We start from the raw sequence: 15,284 nt of genomic DNA, 5'->3' as shown, positions 1-15,284 counted from the left end.
TCTAATACAATGTAATATAATCATCTCCCATAATGCAATATATTATGTTGCTTTTAGGTGCCGTCAAGTCAGTTCTGACTCATAGTGACCCTATGTACAACAGAACCAAACACTGCCCAGTCCTAGGCCATCCTCACACTTATTGTTATGCTTGAGCCTATTGTTGTAGCCACAACGTCAGTCCATCTCGTTAAGGGTGTTCCTCTTTTTTGCTGACCGTCTACTTTACCAAGTGTGATATCCTTCTCCAGGGACTGGTCCCTTCTAATAACATGTTCAAAGGATGTGAGGCAAAGTTTTGCCATCCTTACTTCAATATAATGTAATTAATCTATGCCTTGAGGTACCCTAAATCTAATTACTTCTGAGTTATTGTGATGGTTAAAGTTGGTGTCGACTTGGCTAGGCCATGATCCTCAGTAGTTTGGCAGTTATGATGTAGTTTAGCTTTTTAATGATGTAATCACTTCCATAATGATATCTGATATAATGTGATCACCTCCATGATGTGATCTGTTGGGAGCAGCCTATCAGCTGAAAGTGAGTTTCCTTGCATCCAATATAGGTGGACTATCTGGCAAGGCTCGCAGGCTTTTGCTCACTCTGAATCCTGCAGCTGCCTCCTGTTCACCCGACCTATGGTTCTTGGGACTTGAGCTAGTAGCTTACCTGCCTATCTCTCGGGATTCATTGACCTCCACAGGCTGTGAGCCAGAGGCATGCTGTCTGACCTTCCGATCTTAGATTCCCCAGCCCCTGCGGCTGCGTGAGTCAGAAGAAGCCTCCAGCCTGACCCACTGACTTGGTGCTTTCCAGCCTCTACAACCACATGGGCCATTTCCTTTATATAAATCTCTTTATATATTTATACACTGCACTGGTTTTCTCTAGAGAACTCAGACTAAGACAGTTATAAAAGGAGTAGATTAGACACAGAGTCACACAGAAAGAGGGGAAGACAGACGCCATGTGAGAATCGACTACAAACCAAGGGACCAAAGAGCATGCAGAGCTATTGACAAGGAGGGAATTTCCACAGGACTGAGACTCTGATTTGGACTTTTAGCCTCCAGAACTGTGAGAAAAGAACTTTCTGTTCTACAAAGCCACCCCCTCTTGGTATTTCTGTTGAAGCAGCACTGGGAAATGAAGACTGCCACCAATAAGCCAGAGCTGCTACAACTTTTCCAGTCTGTCTCCATCTCTCACTGTCTCTCTCCCTCTTGGTTCTATCACTCTCCCCTCCCACTTCCCTTCCTTCTTCCCTCACCCCAGTGTCTGCCTCTAGCTCATGAACTTGTTCACATTTTCCTCCATGGTTTAACTAAGAATAAAGATAAACTCTCAGTCATTTGCCCAATTTCTGATGAAGATTACTGGTGGCAAATAATCAGCAAAAAATAAAATTGACATGGGCTTAAAGAAAAAGCAAACCTAGTCACTACTCTTAAGGAGTTCCCATTGCAGTGTCGTTTCAGTACGGACTGGTGAATGCATAAAGATGTATCCAAGTCAAGGAGCCCTGGTGGCGCAGTAGTTAAGTGCTCGGCTGCTAACTGAAAGGTCAGCAGCGAACCCACCAGCTACTCTGTGGGAGAAAGATGCGGCAGTTTGCTTCCATAAAGATCACAGCCTTGGAGACCCTATGGGATAGTTCTACTGTGTCCTATAGGGTCGCTATGAGTCAGAATGGACTTGAAGGCAATGGGGTATGGGTCCCTAAGTCAAACCTAGGCAGCATCAGAGAAGGCTTTCCTGAGAAAGAAATTCCTCAGCAGGTGTTAAGCAGGTAAGTGGGCAGAGTTGGGAAAAGCACATCAGGGCGAGGCAAATGCATCTGGGGAGGCGGTGTGGGGGTGTAACAAGGCAGCATGGCCCACTCAAAGAATCCCTGGAAAGTGCTTCTAACCACCTGAAGATTTCCTGTGGGAACACCGTAGGAAACAAGGCTGTGGAGGATTGTGAAGGCTGTTGTGTGCTTAGCTCAAGAATTTGAATTTTATCCTGAAGGAAATTTAGACCTAAAATTATCATTAATAACTGAAAACAGTCTCTGCCCTCAAGGAGCTTGTTAATGTTAGTTGCTGTCAAGTCGATTTTGACTCTTGGTGACCCCATGTGTTACAGAGTAGAACTGCCCCACAGGGTTTTCTTGGCGGTAATCTTAATGGAAATAGATCACCAGGCCTTTCTTCCATGGTGCCAGGGGTGAATTCAAACCACCAGCCTTTAGGTTGGTAGTCAAGCGTGAAAATGGTCTCTGGCCTCGAGTTTATACCTAGTATGAATGTGTTCAGCTTTAAAGTGGAAGGACATGCCTTCTAAGTCCTGATAACTTCAGTGACAGCAAATATTATTGGTGTTAGGTGCCGTCGAGTAGGTTCTGAGTCTTAGTGACCCCACGTGTAACAGAACAAAACAGTACCTGGTCCACAATAGTAGGTATGGTTGAGCCCGTTGTCGCAGCCACTGTGTCAATCCATCTCATAGAGGGTCTTCTTCTTTTTCACTGACCCTCTACCATATCAAGCACGATGTCCTTCTCCAGGGACTGGTTCCCCCTGATAATATGTCCAAAGTACATAAGACAAAGTCCCACCATCCTTGCTTCTAAGGAGTATTCTGGCTGTACTTCTTCCAAGACAGATTTATTTGTTCTTCTGGTAGTTCATGGTAGAGTCAGTAATCTTCATCAACACTAAATATTATACCTTCTTTATCTTGGAACGTTAAACTAGATTTAACCGTGTATACATTGTGTTATGACCTAATTTCTCTCCATTTTCTTGTTTCCAGTGTAACCCAGCTTTAAGTGTAGGTGGGAGGTTTGGAATTTCGATGGGCATCAGAAAAGCCCTTAGCTAAGAACAGTTTGGGGGGCTATCTGCTACTCTGCCTGGAATTTCACAAGTACAACATTATGTCTTCATCTTTAGGGCTCCTGACAAGACAATAAACCAAAAAACCAAACCCAGTTGCTGTCAATTCCAAGTCACAGCAACCTTATAGGACAGAGTAGAACTGCCTCATAGAGTTTCCAAGCAGGGCCTGGCGGATTCAAACATGATTCATAGTGACCTTATAGGATAGAGTAGAACTGCCCCATAGAGTTTCCAGGAAGCGCCTGGTGGATTGGAACATGCCGACCCTTTGGTTAGCAGCCATAGCACTTAACCACTACACCACCAGGGTTTCCTACAAGACAATAGAGGATATTTTATTACCGGCAATTATTTGAAAAATAATTATCAGCTAACATTTGCCGGGAAACCCTGGTGATAAGTAGACCCCAAACACAAAAGCACCTGCCACATGACCTCCATCTTGGCAGAGATGGCTTATGTTACTGTGTTATCATGGGATTTACTATCTTGATAGAAGGCCTTCTGTGAATCATCTGCTTGAAAAATATTTGTGTTTTTTGTGAAACTATGTCATCTGAGACCTTTTAACAGAAACCCATATAATTTCTGCTTGATTTTTTTTCAGGGAAAATGGTGTCACCAATTTAGGGTAAGTGTAAGGACTTCTCCTAAAGCCCTAATGCTTATGTTCAAATCCATCGTCTGAAAGCTGTAACAGAGCTTAACTTAATAGTTTCTTAAGATGGTTAGGCCTCCACATACTTTTAGATTATTCCTATTGCAAGTTTTCATCTGCAGGCTCCTGAAATCCTTTGGAAAGGTGGTAAGAGAGTGAATAACTACATTGCCTTTTTGATGATGTCAGATTTTTCTGAGAGCAAGCAATGCTATTTATTCATTCACTTGTCAGTGGGCAGCTGAGCTGGGTTTTGCCATTACAAATCCTGCAGCTGTGAACGTCCTTGGGTAAGACTTTGGAAGCACAGGTACGAAGAGAGTTTCCCTTGAATGTACCACAGGAACAGAACTGGCCAAACCCAGGGCAGTTTCAGTACCGTTCTTGGGTTCATGCGCATTTTGTGCCAAACATTAAGCGGATGCCGTTTTGTTATAGCCTAGAAACATCGTAGCGTCTTATTCCTATCTGAGGAAAAATCTCACAGTTACCATTTTTATTTTAAAACAACCCCTAAAAGGACGGCTGCCGTCCCTGGGTGGGCTCGAACCACCAACCTTTCGGTTAACAGCCGAACGCGCTAACCGATTGCGCCACAGAGACCCAGCTGCCCAAAACCCTTATGCTGGCCGTACACATTCCTCGGCGGTGGCCAGGCCGAGCGTCAGCCTCCGAGGAGCCGCGGGCGCCGCCGAGGAGGCGGCGGGAGGAGCCGAGGCCGCCCGGGCGGAGCCGCAGGGGCGGAGCCGAGGCCTCCAAGGCGCGGCCGAGGGGGAGGCCTGGCATAGCCGCCCCGACTCCCACCGTCCGTGCCTGCGCGCGGCCTGGCGGCTGCTCTGAGGAAAACGCACTCGGGCGTTGCCCCCTGGCCCTCAGGTTCCGGAGGAAGCGCCAACGTTTCCTTTCAGCTCCATAAAGTCTCCTCGCAGCACCCACGACGTGCAGCACCGTGCGAGGGCTTCCAGAGCCTGCAGACAGTGCCCGCCCGCAAGGAGCCTATAGTCTGAGGGGAAGCGTTTGAGGAGGAGGGTATGAGGTAACAACTCGCAAATAACGGTAACAACTATTATGTTGTTGTTTCTCGCCATCCAGTCGTTTTCAACTTATAGCGACTCCATGTGACAGAGTAGACCTGCCCCGTAGAGTTTTCATGGCTGTCATCTTTCAGGAGACAGATCGCCAAGTCTGTCTTCCGCAGTGCCGCTGGGTAGGTTCAAACCACCAGCCTTTCAGCCAGAGAAAATATGGTAAACTCTGCAAGAGAAGAAGCAAGTGCTATGCGGGTTTAAAGGATGGGAGTCACATCATTTAGGCCCTAAGCTTAAGAGCAGTGTTGCTCAATCTTTTACGGTTGTGGTTTTTGCACCTTCCCTTCAGACATTTTTTCTTTCATCACCACCCCCTGCCCATGAAATTTTAATACAGAAAAGGAGTAAGATATTTTCATCTTCTATTTTTTATTGTTATTAGGAAACCCTGGTGGCATAGCGGTTAAGAGCTATGCTGCCAACCAAACGTTGGCAGTTCAAATCCAACAGGTGCTCCTTGGGAACCTTTGGGGCAGTTCTGCTCCATCCTATAAGGTCATGACTATGAGCCAGAATGGACTGGATGGCAACGGGTTTTGGTTGTTGTTAGCTGCCCTTTGGTTGATTTTCCACTCATAATGAAAAATTATAACGACCCCACGTGACAGAGTAGAACCGTCCTATAGAGTTTTGTAAACTATATAATCTTTATAGAAGGAGATCACCAGGTCTTTCTCCTGAGGAGCAGCTGGGTGGATTCAACAGTTTGTCTTCTCATTAGTGGCCAAGCACTTAAGCATTGGGCTACCAGGCTCCTTTTTCACCTCCTAAGCCCTGGTGGTACAGTGGTTAAGAGTTTGGCTGCTAACCAAAAAGTCAGCAGGTCAAGTTCACCAGCCACTCCTTGGGAATCCCATAGGGCCAAAAAGTCAGCAGTTCAAATTCACCAGCCACTCATTGGAAATCCCATGGGGCAGTTCTACTCTGAACTATGAGTTGGAATTGACTTGATGGCAACGAGTTTGGTTTTTTGGTTTTTTATGAACCTTCTAAGAACCAATTTTCACCCCATTTGAAGCGGTGGTATGGCCTCCATTGGGAATGCAGACTGTAGGGCCTATCAAGAAGGCCTGATAAAAAGGGGTGACAACTGAGATAAGCCTTTAAGTTTGAAATGACCAGTGAAGGCTTCCACCTTTCGCTCATTTCAAAGTTTAACTCACTGAAATCTAGAATGTTTCACTTCAATATCTGTGAAGGAGGGTGGTAGAGGCTTCAGCATTGTACTGTACCCTTCAAAGGGCGAGAAAAGCAGAGCACTTCATGGCTTTAATTTTTCTTCTGGATAACACAATCACAGGAGGTCATTTGAGACCCTCTCTCCTATCTCCTCACCCCACTGAATGGAGGAATTCACCCTGGTTCTCCAGAAAGTAAATGCAGTCCTGTGCATTCCATGTTATCATCCTATCACCATCTCATCTGTGTGGGGCCCTTCTTTTGAACCTGGATTCTACCAGCCTTCTTTTTCCCGTCATGCTCTGCTTCAGTCAGGAGGAAGTCCTGGGACTGAAGGAGACCAGACCGATGGGAAAGAGCTCAGGGGTTTTACAGAATTGATTCCGTGCAATGCAATATGCAGAGGACACAACCTTGCTTACTTAAAGTGAAGACAACTTGAAGCACATATTGATGAAAATCAAAGACTACGGCCTTCAATGTAGCTTACGCTTCAACACAAAGACAACAAGAATCCTCACAACTGGACCTATAAGAAACATCTTGACAACTGGAGACAATATTAAAGGTGTCAAGGATTTCATTTTACTTGGATCCACAATCAGCGATCATGGAAGCAGCAGTCAAGAAATCAAATAACACATTGCGTTGGGCAACTCTGCTGCAAAAGACCTCTTTAAAGTGTTGAAAAGCAAAGATGTCACTGTGAGGACTAAAGTGCACCTGACCCAAGCCGTGGTGTTTTTCAGTCGCCTCATATGGATGCGAAAGCTGGACAACGAATAAGGAAGACCGAAGAACTGATGCGTTTGAATTATGATGTTTACAAAGAATATTGAACATACCACGGACTGCCTGAAGAACGAACAAATCCGTCTTGGAAAAAGTACAGCCAGAATGCTCCTTAGAAGCAAGGATAGTGTTATGGATTGAATCATGTCCTCCAAAAATATCTGTCAACTTGGCTAGGTCCTGATTCTCAGTATTATATGATTGTCTATCATTTTGTCATCTGATGTGATTTCCCTATGTGTTGTAAATCCTATCACTGTGATGTAACAAGATGGATTAACCCACCCAGACCCCCAAGATGGATTAGTGGTAGTTATATTGAAGAGATCTGCAAGATTAGATAATGTCTTAGGTCAATCTCTTTAGAGATATAAAAGAGAGAAGTGAGCAGAGACAGGGGGACCTCATACCACCATGAAAGCAGCACCAGGAGCAGAGCACAAGGACCTTCCTCCAGAGCTGGTGGAGAGAGAAAGCCTTCCCCTGGAGCTGCGCCTTGAATTCAGACTCTAACCTACTGGACTGTGAGAGAATAAACTTCTCTTTGTTAAAGCCATCCACTTGTGGTATTTCTCTTATAGCAGCATTAGATGACCAAGACAGATAGTGAGACTTTGTCTCACATACTTTGGACATGCTAGCAGGAGGGACCAGTTCCTGAAGAAGGGTATCATGCTTGGTAAAGCAGAGAGTGAGCAAAAGGGAGGAAGACCCTCGATGAGATAGATTGACACAGTGGCTGCAACAGTGGGCGCAGGCGTAACTACGACTTTGAGGATGGCACAGGATCGAGCAATGTTTCGTTCTGTTGTACATAGGGTCACTAAGAGCAACAACATATATGTGTATATGTATACATACATGTTCTTGCAGACTGAATGGACTTGAAGGCAATGGGCTTTTTAAATATATATATATATATATATTTTAACACTGAGTTGCTTTCTTTTAGGGAGAATACCCCAACCTACAGATCTACAGAAGAATATTAAGACTTTATTTTTTTTAACATTTGTGATTATAACATCAAATATTTAAAATATTTCCCCGTTAAGTGACAGTTAATTTTATAATGCATGACAAATAAAAACACAAAATTTAGCCTCACTAGTAGTCAAAATAAAAATTAAATGAAATAAAAATTTTGCTTTTCTCAAATGGCAATGAGAAAAAAGTGATCATACTAAAATGTTATGGAGGAGTTAGTGAGAAGGCCAGTCCCGCTTAGGACTGAAGAAAGTAAAATTGGTATGTTATTTCTCGGATAGCAGTTTGATAATACACACATTAAACAATGCTTATACTTTCATCTAGAAATTCCGTGTTTGAAATCTCTCCTAAGAAAATCATCAGAGATGTGATTAAATTTTAAGTAGACCATCACTGTATTATTTATTATAGCGATAAATAGGAAACAACCTAAATGTCCAGCAATGGGAGGAAACGATAAATAAGTTGTAGTACATTCAGAGAACAGTATTAGTTATTTATTTATTTTTATTAGGTGTCATTGATTCCGTTTAGAATAATAGCAACCCAATGCGACACAGTAGAACTGCCCCCACAGGATTTTCTAGGCTGCCCTGGTGGTAGAGGGGTTAAAGCACTTGGCTGCCAACCAAAAGTTTGGTAGTTTGATCCCACCGACCGCTCTGTGGGAGAAAGATATGGCAGTCTGCTTCCGTAAAGATTTACAGCCTTGGAAACCCTATAGGGCAGTTCTACTCTGTCATGTGGGGTCCCTATGAGCCAGAAGTGACCTGATGGCTATGAGTTTGGCTTTGTGTTTGTTTGTTTGTTTTTAATCTTTATGGGAGTAGTTTGCTAGGTCTTTTTCCTGCAGGGCCACTGGTTGGGTTTGAACCGCAAACCTTTCAGTTTGCAGTTGAGTGCTTAACGATTGTGCCACTGGGGCTCCAATAGAGTATCAATTATACAGACAACAAAAATGGTGTTTTCAAAGAAAATTGAAAAACATCTGGTCATGATAAAATATTAAGTAAAAGAAGAAGGTAGGGCACACAACCTGTACTCATAAAAATAACATTTTCAACGCAAAATAGTAAATGTTGGAGAGGTTGTGGAGAGACTGGAACACTTATACACTGCTGGTGGGAATGTAAAATGGTACAACCACTTTGGAAATCGATTTGGCGCTTAGTTAAAAAGCTAGAAATAGAACTACCATACAATCCAGCAATCCCACTCCTTTGAATACAAACCAAAAAAACCAAACCCAGTGACGTCGAGTCAATTCCGACTCATAGCAACCCTATAGAACAGAGTAGGACTGCCCCGTAGAGTTTCCAAGCAGCGCCTGGTGGATTCGAACTGCCGACCTTTTGGTTAGCAGCCGTAGTAGTTAACCACTACAACGCCAGGGTTCCCCCTTTGAATATAGCCTAGAGAAATAAGAACCTTTACACAAACAGGTATATGCACACCTGTGTTCATTGCAGCACTGTTTACAATAGCAAAAAGAGGGAAGCAACCAAGGTGCCCATCAACAGAGGAATGGATAAATAACGGTATATTCACACAATGGAATAGTATGCATTGATAAAGAACAATGATGAATCCGTGAAACATTTCATAACATGGAGGAATGTGGAAGGCATTATGCTGAGTGAAATTAGTCAGTTGCAAAAGGACAAATATTGCATGAGACCACTATTACAAGAACTCCAGAAATAGTTTAAACAGATAAGAATATATTCTTTGATGGTTACGAGACTGGGGAGGGAGGGAGGGAGAGGGGTATTCACTAATTACATAGTAGACAAGAACTATTTTAGGTGAAGGGAAAGACAACAGACAATACAGGAGAGGTCAGCACAACTGGACTAAATCAAAAGCAAAGAAGTTACCTGAATAAACTGAACACTTTGAAGGCCAGCGTAGCAGGGGCGGGGGTTTGGGGACCATGGTTTCAGCGGACATCTAGGTCAATTGGCATAATAAAATCTATTAAGAAAACATTCTGCATCCCACTTTGCAGAGTGGCATCTGGGGTCTTAAATGCCAGCAAGCGGCCATCTAAGATGCATCAATTGGTCTCAACCCACCTGGAGCAAAGGAGAATGAAGGACACCAAGGACACAAGGTAATTATGAGCCCAGGAGACAGAAAGGGCCATATAAACCAGAGACTACATCATCCTGAGACCAGAAGAACTAGATGGTGCCTGGCTGCAACCGATGACTGCCCTGACAGGGAGCACAACAGAGAGCCCCTGAGGGAGCTGGAGAGCAGTGGGATGCAGACCTCAAATTCTCATAAAAAGGCCAGATGTAATGGTCTGACCGAGACTAGAAGGACCCTGGAGGTCATGGTCCCCAGACCTTCTGTTAGCCCAAGGCAGAAATCATTCCCAAAGCCAACTCTTCAGACAGGGATTGGACTGGACTATGGGATAGAAAATGATACTGGTGAGGAGTGAGCTTCTTAGATCGGGTAGACACATGAGACTTTGTGGGCACCTCCTGTCTGGGAGGGAGATGAAAGCCAGAGGAGGTCAGAAGCTGGCTGAATGGACACGAAAACAGAGAGTGGAGGGAAGCAATGTGCTGTCTCATTAAAGGGAGAGCAACTGGGAGTATATAGCAAGGTGTACATAAATTTTTGTATGAGGGACTTACTTGATTTGTAAACTTCACTTAAAACAATAAAAATTTAAAACAAAATAATGTTTTCAGAGAATACTTGATAATGTGGTCATGACAAAACATTAAGTTAGGAGGTAGGGTGGAGACCTGTACGATCATGATACCTTCCTATGGGCTGGCACTGTTTGAGACACTTTATACGTTTAACCCTTGTAGCAACCGTATGAGGTAGATACTGTTACCATTATTCCAATTTCACAGGTAAGCGAGTATGCGCAGAGAGAGCAATTTGCCCCAGGTTACAGAGCTAGTGCATGGTAATTGTTGTTGCTGGGGGCTGTCAAGTCAATTATGGCTCTCGCTACCCCATGTGACAAAGTAGAACTGCCCCATAGGGTTTCCTAGGCTGTAATCTTTACAGGAGAAGTTTTCCAAGCCTTTTTCCTGCAGAGCCTCTGGCTGGGTTCAAACAGCCGACTTTTTGGTTTAGTCAAGCGCATAACTATTGTGTCACCAGGGCACACTGTGAGTAGTAGAGCCAAGTTCATTCCCAGAGAGTCAGGATTCTAACCATTTTACCACACAGACTCTTACACTGCATAGATAGATAGTCTAAGCCCAGGTGGTGAGTTTGCATGCGTGTGTGTGTGTGTATACATGTGTGTGTACACATAAGTGTGCAGTATATTATTAATGGTGATCTCTAGGTGGCGATTTTTATTTTCTCCTTTGCTCTTCCTCATTGTCTTCTCAAGTGTTTGCAGCAGGCTGCAGCAGTTTCCCTGTGTCACAGATAGAGGGTGGTAGGTGGTAGGTGGTTACCGGCTGGCCTGGATCCTCTGAGTTCTGGGTGCAGAGTGCCAGCATTTGAGGTGGTAACCCCGGGCAGCTTAGTCTTTGCCACCTACAGTATAATCCTCACACTGGTCTGTCTTCCTAACTCTTTCACCCACTAGAAAAAAGGGTGCCTGAGGGACATGGAAACCAGTCCTGTGGGGCATTTTACAGTGTGTCTCTTCAGTAAGGAATGGGCTTTCATTTAAAAAATGAGTACCTGCCTGAGGTTTTAGGTGACTTCTACATTCCTTTTTAAAAATATCTCTTTGCATATATATACACACACACATATATGCAAAAAAAAAATGTATATATATATATATATATATATATATATATATATATATATATATATATATATGGAGTCCTGGTGGTGTAGTGGTTAAGAGCTTGACTGTTAACCAAAAGTCCGGCAGTTCAAATCCACTAGCTGATCCTTGAAAACCCAATGGGGCAGTTCAATTCTGTCATATAAGGTTGCTAGCTTTAAAATTAAGCTGTAAATGTAAGTAAGAGCTCTCTGAAAAATTACAGTACACGATACAATTAAAACAGTTTATTGATGAGAGTCTCAAAAGATTCTCAAGGTTGTGATCTCAGTACATTCATATGTACATATACATCCTACTATACAGATAGGCTTGTCCTGTGATCCCAGCATTAAATTGATGGGTTAATTTTATGTCTACGTTCTGGATCTAACCTCCTGTATCTCTGAGGCTGGTTAAAAAGCAGGAGCTTCTGGACTAGCAAACCAGAACCTGAAATCCATATTGATTCCACCATGAGTTAGATTTATGACTTACAATATGTTTTTTTTAAAAAAAAAAAACCACAGGGACCCAACCTTAACAGAGGTTATCTTGGGCATTTTGCATCGAAATGTGCAAAGTGCTGTGCTCATTTGCTGCTCTTACCAGGATGCATCCTACCTACAGCTTGGCTCTTGTTGCCATGAAGCCTTACTGTCTCCCACAGCAAGACTATCAAACAGCTAATGAAGGAGACCATGTGATTACCAAGTGCCAGATTTTTGGGAGTTAAAAGCAGTAGTTTCTTAGACATTCACCTGGGCCATGGAATAATTTGTTAGACTATATGTGGTAGTTAAAAGGCCACCCAGGGAAAACACAATGAGATTTACGTTTGTTATTAGGTGATCATCGTGGTCAGCAATTTGATTTCCATTTAATAAATGCTAAAATATTTATTAAACTCTGTTATGGATTGAACTGTGTTCCCCAAAAATATGTGTTGTAAATCCTAACAGCTATGCCTGAGGTAGAGGAGCCCTGGTGGTGCACTGGTTAAGCGTTCAGCTGTTAACCGAAAGGTGGGCAGTTCGAACCCCACCAGTGGCTTTGAGGGAGAAAGACCTGGAGATTAAAAACCTAGAAAACCCTGTGTGGCAGTTGTACTCTGCCCTATAGGGTCACTATGAGTTGGAATCGGCTCATGGCAATGAGTTTGGTTTTTTGGTTCGGTTCACCTGTGGTTACAATCCCGTTTAGAAATGGGTTTTCTTTGTTGTGTTAATGAGACAGTATTAGCGTAGGGCATGTCTTAAGTCAATCTCTTTTGAGCTATTAAAAAAAAAACCCAAAAACAAAAACCTGTAGCTGTTGAGTCTATTCCAACTCATAGTTACATTATAGGACAGAGTAGAACTGCCCCATATGGTTTCCAAGGAGCACCTGGTGGATTTGAACTGCTGACCTTTTGGTTAGCAGCTGTAGTCGTTAACCACTCTACCACCAGGACTTCCCATTTGAAATATAGAAGAGATTACATAAGCAAGTGAGCAAGCAGATGTGGGGAAAGATATGCCATGCCATATAAGATCACCAGGAGCCAAGGAACCTCGGGGCTACAGATGCTGAAAAGAGACAAGAATCTTCCCCAGAGCTGACAGAGAGAGTCAGACCCTTCCCCTAGAGCTGGTGCCCTGAATTTGGGCTTCTAGCCACTTAAACTGTGAGGAAATAAATTTGTTTGTTACAGAACTTCTGATATTTCTGCTACAGCAACACTGGTTAACGAAGACAGCTTTTACATAGTTGTATGTTGCAAGTTTGCAAGAGTCTGGATCAGCTCCTGCAAGGTATTAATTCAGTGTTTGTCTACTGAGTGCCCCGTTGATTTGGGGCTGGGCAAGTGTTCCCTGTGTAGCACCGTGTGCTGAATGATAAGTCACCTAACCCTCTTGCACTCATACAACAAGAATAGGTGGCTACAAAAATGGGACCATCAGAGAACCACAAAAAAGTGCTTATAAAGTACAAAACATAATAGCATGGAAAAAATGACAATAAAAGAGTTAGAAGACGATATTGATCTACCCTGGTGAGGATTTTTTTTTTTTTTTTTTCTTATCATTGTGCTCTTGAGAGATAAAAGGTGCTGCAGGCCACACCCCAGGGAAACTCCTTTTACATTGGATCAGGGATGTGACCTGGGTAAGGGTGTTACAATCCCACCCTAAACCTCTTTAACATAAAATTACAATCACAAAATGGAGGGCAACCCCACAATACTGGGGAATCATGGCCTAACCAAGTTGACACATATTTTAGGGGGACGCAATTCAATCCATGACACCTGGTAAGCCCCAACTGTGTACTCATCTATGACAGGACGAGTAGGTAGCTGAGACGGGCTGCCACTGCTATTGTGTATTTTTAGGTGTTTCAAGGTGTCTCTACCGAGTAGGACGCAGAGCTCAGAGCTCTGAGTAAGGTGGTCAGGGACAGGGCTGTCGGGCTGCAGGGGTCACCAGATAACGCATCTACCAGTTGCCATTGAGTCAGGGATTTTCAAGGGCTGATTTTTCAGAAGTGGATCACCAGCCTTTTCTTCTCAGGCATCTCTGGGTGGACTCGAACCTCCAACCTTTTAGTTAGCAGCTGAGCATGTAAACCACTTACGTCACCCACCGCAACCACCGCCAGTTGCTGTGGAGTCGACTCCCGCTCATGGCACCCCCACGCGTGTCAAAGTAGGACTGTACTCTGCAGGATTTTCAATGGCTGGTTTCTCAGAAGTAGACTGCCAGGCCTTTCTTCTGAGGTGCCTCTGGGAGGATTCAAATCACCGCTACTTTGGTTAGCAGCCAAACGTGTTAACCGTTTGTACCACCCAAACCAAAAAAACCAAACCTGCTGCCATTGATTCCATTCCAACTCATAGCGACCCTGTAGGACAGAGTAGAACTGCCCCATGGGGTATCCAAAGAATGGCTGTTGGATTCGACCTGTTGACCTATCTGGTGACCCCTGCAGCCCGACAGCCCTGTCCCTGACCACCTTACTTAGCTCTGCTCCAAGAGTTTGTTCAGTGTCTTAGGATTTTATCTACTGCCTGCCCTCCGGAGAGCGATGGGAAAGATGGCGCCCACAGGCAATTGTTCATATGCAAGTATTCAAATAATTCCTTTCATTTCAGCCCACTTCTTCCTCCTGCCCTTTACCCCAGCTACTCACTCTGAGCCTAGAAACTTCCTAGGGTTTTATTAGGTAGATATGAAACCCTGGTGGCCTAGAGGTTAAGTGCTTGGCTGCTAACTGAACGGTCGACTGTTTGAACCCACCAGCCACTTCGCAGGAGGCAGATGTGGCGATTCACTCCCGTAAAGATTCCAAACCAAATAAACCAAACTCGTTGTCTTCGAGTCGATTCCAACTCCTAGTGGCCCTACAGGACAGAGTAGGACTGCCTCGTAGGGCTTCCAAGGCTGAAATCTTAACAGAAGCAAACTGCCATATCTGTCCCCCAGGGAGCACTTAGTAGGTTCAAATTGCTGACCTCCCAGCAGCTGAGCGCTTAACCACTGCACCACCAGGGCTCCTTTCTTAAAGATTACAGCCTAGAAACCCTATGGGAAGCAGTTCTACTCTGTCACATGGGGTCGCTATGAGTTGCAGTGGTGTAACTAGAGGGGTTGGGGGGTGCAGCCTGCACCCCCGACAGTGTCCGAGGAGGTGACACCAGAATGACCCCAGGGTCCACAGTGTGGCAGCACACAGGCCCATGCTGCTGACGGAGGGGCTTCCAAGATAATGGTGTCACTGGTCACCCCGTGCATTAACACTGCCCATCAGGGGGCGGTTCTCCAGCTGGCCCCGCCCACCGAGGGAGGGTAGTGACACCATGAGTTACTGCGCTGGCTGACATCAACCCCAGTGATGCTGTTGATGACTTGATATTGGCTTGAGGGCACCTCATAACATCTGCTTTCTAATTGTGC

The 15,284-nt window shown here is 44.3% G+C and overlaps 1 non-coding gene across 1 annotated transcript; it reads right to left on the bottom strand.

Annotated features, from left to right (window-relative positions):
• Positions 1 to 4,069: 4,069 nt before the first annotated feature.
• Positions 4,070 to 4,143, bottom strand: TRNAN-GUU (transfer RNA asparagine (anticodon GUU)). The gene has a single exon. It is a non-coding gene; the product is annotated as a tRNA-Asn (tRNA).
• Between the last annotated feature and the right edge of the window lie 11,141 nt (positions 4,144 to 15,284).

This window comes from Loxodonta africana, chromosome 23, assembly GCF_030014295.1.
Source record: "Loxodonta africana isolate mLoxAfr1 chromosome 23, mLoxAfr1.hap2, whole genome shotgun sequence".
Classification (NCBI taxonomy): domain Eukaryota; kingdom Metazoa; phylum Chordata; class Mammalia; order Proboscidea; family Elephantidae; genus Loxodonta; species Loxodonta africana.
The sequence above is the reverse complement of the archived record's forward strand: the minus strand, read 5'-3'. Positions and strand labels throughout refer to the sequence as shown.